Here is a 6000-nt window from a genome sequence, read left to right as displayed (position 1 = left end):
CTGTACAGAGGATCAGAGTGGTTCTGTTCATGGGTCGTAACTACCAGCTGGCTGCTTCCGCGTTGGGAGTTTTTAGAAATTCTATATCACAGCTTGAAGGAGCCCCACAAAAGCTCCAGGCCCAAGGACAAAGGGGTGAAGTCAGTTTGTCCAGTTCTAGTGGGGCTAATGCCACACGCTGATAGATGCCTTTTGAGCGATGCATTGTGGGTTTACTAGGGCCATAGGTGGAATGCTTCCAAGCCACCATGTCTGTCTCTTGACATCTGAGAACCTTTCTTTTAGAGATGTTTCCCTCTCCTAGAGCATTCCGTCTTTGGATGGACCCATGAAGGCCATTGAGCATCTACAAGTTTTAAAAAAGTATTATCGGTTCATACTGCCAGCTAAACAAAGCAGGGCACCCCAGGACGGTGCTCACGAGAAGTCCATGCCTCCAGCTGGAACTTGGCTTTGATGTACAAGATTCAGAGAAAGACCCCAGAAACCATTTCCTTTTTGGCCGAAGTTTATCTATCCTGTTTATCTGCAGCCAGAGCCAATAATCCAAAGGGCTTTGGAAGCCTAGAAAGACTCCTCAGCACTCCTCTGTCCCCTCGCGGGAAGGCCAGCCGAGCTGCAGGCCGGCTGCCGAGTTTCTGGGCGGTGCCGGTTCTGACAGGGGCCTGGGGAGCAGGTATCTCCCTAGTGATACGTAAGGAGAGGCCCAGCTGAGACTGGCTCTGAGAGGAGACGTGGGGGAGGAAAGGGAGGCGGTGCAGAGTGAGGAAGACGGATGCAGCAGAAGTTATCAGGGTGTGGGTGGCTTTGGGGCCACAGAGATCTGGGCCTGAGCCCAGCGCAGCCATGGAACATAGGTGCGACCTGACACGCTGACAGGTGTCCTGACCTGTGACAGTGGCACAATGTTAGCACCGGCCTTTACAGTGATTGTGAGGATTACACGAGACAATGAAGGAAGAACTCCGTACAATCCCAGCTCACAGCTAGTGCTCAGCACAGGCAAGCCACCCTCATGATGACAACAAGGAAGGACAAGGGGCAAGTCCAGGCTGGGGAGCGGGGAGACCGCAGCCCCTCACCCGGCCCAGCCCCGGCCCATTACCTGGGACCACACCTCTCCCGGTGCAGAGGCTCAGATGTTTATTAAGAAACCTCCCGTAAGTTGCTGGGGACTTCACATTTGCAGCACGGTCTCCACACACTGCCTGACTGCCAGCTCTCAACAAGGCCTCATTCACTTCCCCAGGCAGCACCCCCAGGGGCCCCAGCCCCTCTGCTCCACACCCACTAGCTACCCCCTCTGGACCTGGTTTAGGGAAGCTTCCCCTCCCCCCACACCCCCTCCCCACTCCCTGCCCCGGTGCCTGGCCTCCCCTCCCCTGGCTCTGAGAGATTTCTGACTTGCCTTTTCCAAATGTGAAATCTCGCATGAGGTCACTTCGACTGGGGGAGCCAGGGGAGGGTCACAGATATTTCCTCAGCGCTGACGTCACTGGGGTGATTTTCGGTGGAACAGGGGATACCCATTTTTCATTTTAATAGTTATGTATTTATTTTTGTAATGGGTCTCTTTTAACGAGCACTGGAGGGAAAGGCATACCCTCAATCCCATGATAGAGTCTTAAATTCAAATAAACTTGAGTAAAGCAAAAGAGATGAGAACGTTGATTGAAGGAAAGTATTAAATGCGTATTTGCCCAGCTGGCCCTCGGATCTGACAAAGGTCTCTGGGCACCTGCACCGTTGATCTCCACCCTCACCTAACGCTTCCTGGGCATGGCAGTCGAACGGACACCATTTGGACCTCAACAGGCCGGCCCTGCCCTGGGCTGGCCAGGAAGAAGGGCGGCTCCCTGTCCACAGAGCCCGTGACAGGACGCAGCTCTCCTGATGGATGGGGCTCTGCCTGTCCCCAGCTCTCTGCACCTGGCCCGACTTGCTGTCCTCAAACACCACTCTCATCACCTCTCACTCCGACTGCCCAGAAGTCCTCTGTAGCTCCCCATTGCCTCCGGGTTAGAGGCCAGCTCCCCAGCCTGGCACTCGAGGCCCTTGTCAACCCATCTTTCCTGCCTCTGCCTCAGGCCCACAGCGCTCACTGAGCATCTGGTCTCCCCTCCGCTCACGCTGCTCTGCTGATGGGAACCACCCGCCCACCTCCAACCTGTCCTGCTCCACCTCAACCTCCGCCCCGGCCCCCAGACCTCCTCCTTCCTGCCGGAGGGACAGCGAGCGCAGCACACTGCTCAAGGTCAGGGTTTGAGTCCTGATTCTAGCACTAATGCTTGCCAGCTGTGTGTCCTTGAACCCAATGCTTACCCTCTCTGTTAGCCAATTGCCTCACGGGTAATGGCAGCCACAATGACCTCCTCTCAGGTTTGTTGGGAGAACTAAATGAGATAATGCTCTTGGCATATTACCAGACAGAGTAACAACAAGTAACTGCGGTGGATGCCGCTTCCTTGAACGAGGAATTTCGTTCTTGCCAAGAGCGGCTTTGGCAGGCGTTTTCCTGGGAGTAGGTGTTTGATAGACACGTGTCGCTGGTTGTGGCTGTCCTGTGATGTGTGTGATGTGTTTTCTACATGCTTTTTAAGAATATATATTTTTTATTGACTTCAGAGAGGAAGGGAGAGGGAGAGAGAGAGATAGAAACATCAACTATGAGAGAGAATCACCAATTGGCTGCCTCCTCCACGACCCCCACTGGGGATCAAGCCCAAAACCCGGGCATGTGCCCTGACCGAGAATTGAACTGTGACCTCCTGGTTCATAGGTCGACGCTCAACCACCGAGCCACATGGGCTGGGCTACAGGCTTCTCTTGATCAGAGACTCCACGGAGCCTGAGGGCAGGGTCCCCGTTCCTGGGGAGCCCTTTGCAGCCTTGCAGAACATCTATTCCCAGCCGCCTCGCGGCCTTCTCTTCTCTGGGCCAGTTATGTTTGGTCTCCAGGACTCTTTCTGGCGCTGCCTCTTCTTCCTTCACATCTGGCCTAACAGCTCGAGTCTTTCCAGGAGCAGGTGAGGCCGGTGGAGGCAGCGGCACAGGAAGCTTCCCCAGAGCAAGTGAGTGGAGACAAGATGGTGCCCAACCTTCTCCACAGCCCGCCTGCATGGACCGAGTGGAGAGAGGCCACGGCACCCCCCACCCAGGGGCTCCTTGTGCCAGGCACTGTGCTAGGTGCCCCCCCCCCATGAGATCCAGGCCCTGCCCCTTGGTCCCCAGCCCTCAGCAGCCAGGGGCCACCCTGCAGCCGGCCCAGAGCTCGCAGCAGCCCTCTCCCCCGGCCCAGCCCTCAGCTTTTTCTGAAAGAAATGTTGTGTTGCCGGACCCTCCCCCTGCCACATCCCCTTCCTCCCACAGAGCCGGTCCAGTCCGGGCTGCAGGCCAGCAGCCCCTCTGTGTGCAGACTCCAGTGACATGGCTTTGTTAGAAAACCTCATTAGCAGACAGAAAGGCGCGAGGCAGCTCAGCGCAGCATTCCAGGTGTCAGTTGAGAGGGGCCGCGGGAGCAAAGGCCATTAAACCAGACTGAGGTCAGCCCCTGGGAGATGAAAATAATAAGCTGTGACCTGGGAGAGCGGTGGGGAGTGAGCTGGTAAGCTCAGAGGGGATGCCTGTGCTCAGGCTGGGAAGGGAAGGCCCCGGATCTGGAAGGGCCACCAGCTTCTCGCCCTCGATCCTGGGAATCCCAGAATCTGATCGGCCTCCATTGCGTGGATTCCTGGAGGGCGGAGGCTGGGCCTCGGGAGAGGGAGCCTCAGAGCCAGGCATGTGCTCTGCACACGTGGGAGTCAACAAACTTTGAGGAGCAGAATGAATATTCAGCGTGTTCCCTTCCGGAGAGGAGGGCCAACAATAGCTGACTTCATATATATACGCACATATATATATATTATTGATTTCAGAGAGGAAAGGAGAGAAACATCAATGCTGAGAGAGAATCATTGATCGGCTGCACTAGGGATCAAGCCTGCAACCCGGGCATGTGCCCTGACTAGGAATCGAACCCCTTGACCGCCTAGTTCCGTGGTCGGCAAACTGCGGCTCGTGAGCCACATGCGGCTCTTTGGCCCCTTGAGTGTGGCTCTTTCACAAAATACCATGGCCTGGGCGAGTCTATTTTGAAGAAGTGGCGTTAGAAGTTTAAGTTTAAAAATTTGGCTCTCAAAATAAATTTCAGTCGTTGTACTGTTGATATTTGGCTCTGTTGACTAATGAGTTTGCCGACCACTGTCCTAGTTCATATAGGTCGACACTCAACCACTGAGCCACACGGGCGGGAAATAGCTGACTTCTTAGCACTCACTAGGCACCAGGCACTCGGCGAAGTGCTGCGATCTATAAGCTCTTAGGAACGCGCGCCCTAAGTCTGATGGGCTCCGTTTTAAAGGGAAGGAAGTGTAGATACCAGAGTGTGTTATTCGGGGCTCCTCTGGCTCTTCAAGAACTCACTGGAACTACCTCCTGACACTTGGAATTTCTGAACCAGGGACACATTCCTTCCTTCCTTCCAGTTATTCATGAAAAGGCTGAATGGGGACTGGGGCTGAGGCAGCTGAAACACTGCTCTGCAGGGCAATTAGTGAGAACGGCTGGAATCTGGAATTCCCTGTCCTGGGGGGGAGGCTGCCCCAGGCCGGCTCTGCTGCGGGAAGCGAGGACAGGGCTGTTTGCCTTTGCTGGGCTGGGACGGCCAACGGGGAATGCTTGTGATTTATGAAGTCTGTTTAACCTGAGGCTCCCTCATAAAGGAGCTTTGAGGAGAGGACGGGAACTCTTTATGAAAGGCCTCCCTTTCTGGGCATCTGTCAGCACGGCGCTGCTGCCGGCCCTCAAGGACTAGGAACCCTGTGCCCACCCCAGGCCCGGACTGCGGCAATCGGGGACACCAGGAGAACTGGACAGGGATCCCAGCCTTGTCCCCACCCCTGCTCCGGCTTCTTGCCCTCTACACCCTCTTAGCAGAAGCCTGCCGGAGAGGTCTCAGAGCCCCTGGTCCCACGCTTCCCTGGACAGGCACGTCGCCTCACTGCACTGAACCCCGGTTTAAGGGCTGCAGAAGGAGCATCACAATGCCTGCCCCGAGGTCGTGCAGCCGCCGTCCACCCCCACAGCCCGCTGGAAAGCTGTCTAATCTCTCTCGCGGCACCTAACACAGGGCACGTAGCAGTGGATACAAAACTGCACTTTGTCCAACTGGATTCTCCTGGATTGAACGAGGGGAATAAGTGAGATGTGTTTGAAAGCTCTTAGTAGGCATTTAGAAGATCTGAGTTAAAGCTGGATTTGAATCGGACTCCCTACAGATGCAGAACCTGGGACCCTGGACCAGGTTACACAATGTGGCCCAAGTTCCAACCTTCTCCTCCCAACCACTTGGGCTAGCAGCAGGGGACCTCTGTCTGCCTCCCTCCCAGCGGGGGGCTGCGGGGGGGGAAGGGGGGTGCCCCTCCCCCAGCCCGACCTCTGCCTCTCCCCATCCAGGCAGCAGCCCCTGCGGCCCCTCTGAGGTGGTGGGCGTCCCTGAGTCGGCACAGCCAGGCTGGGCCCCTCTCCAGGGAAGGGGCTGAAGAGTGTGAAGGGCTGGTGTGTGTGACTTTGTTTATTTTCTCTGAAGGATCCTGCCTGAGCCCTGCTATAAAAATAACCTGCCTGGAAACCTCATCTCTGATGGGGAGAAAGAGGCTTTTGTATCCAGAGAAGTGGCTCTAACGGCCGCCCTGTACCTTGCCTCAGCCCCAAGCATCGAGGAGGAGCTGACTAAGGTGATGAGGGGCCAGGGCCCAAGTGAGAGGGGTGCAGGGTAGCTGCTGGGGGAGGGAGATGAAAGAGGGGGGAGGGAAAGGAGAAGGCATTGCTTAACCATCCCCCTGCCTGCTTGACCCAGGAGGTTCCTAAGTAGGAATGAAGGGAGAGAAAGAGAAAAGGAAGAAATCAACAAGAGCCCTGGCTAGTGTTGCTAAGTGGTTAGAACATCAGCCTGGGGAAGGG

Source organism: Eptesicus fuscus, chromosome 7, assembly GCF_027574615.1.
Source record: "Eptesicus fuscus isolate TK198812 chromosome 7, DD_ASM_mEF_20220401, whole genome shotgun sequence".
Lineage (NCBI taxonomy): Eukaryota > Metazoa > Chordata > Mammalia > Chiroptera > Vespertilionidae > Eptesicus > Eptesicus fuscus.
This window is presented reverse-complemented; position numbering follows the sequence as displayed.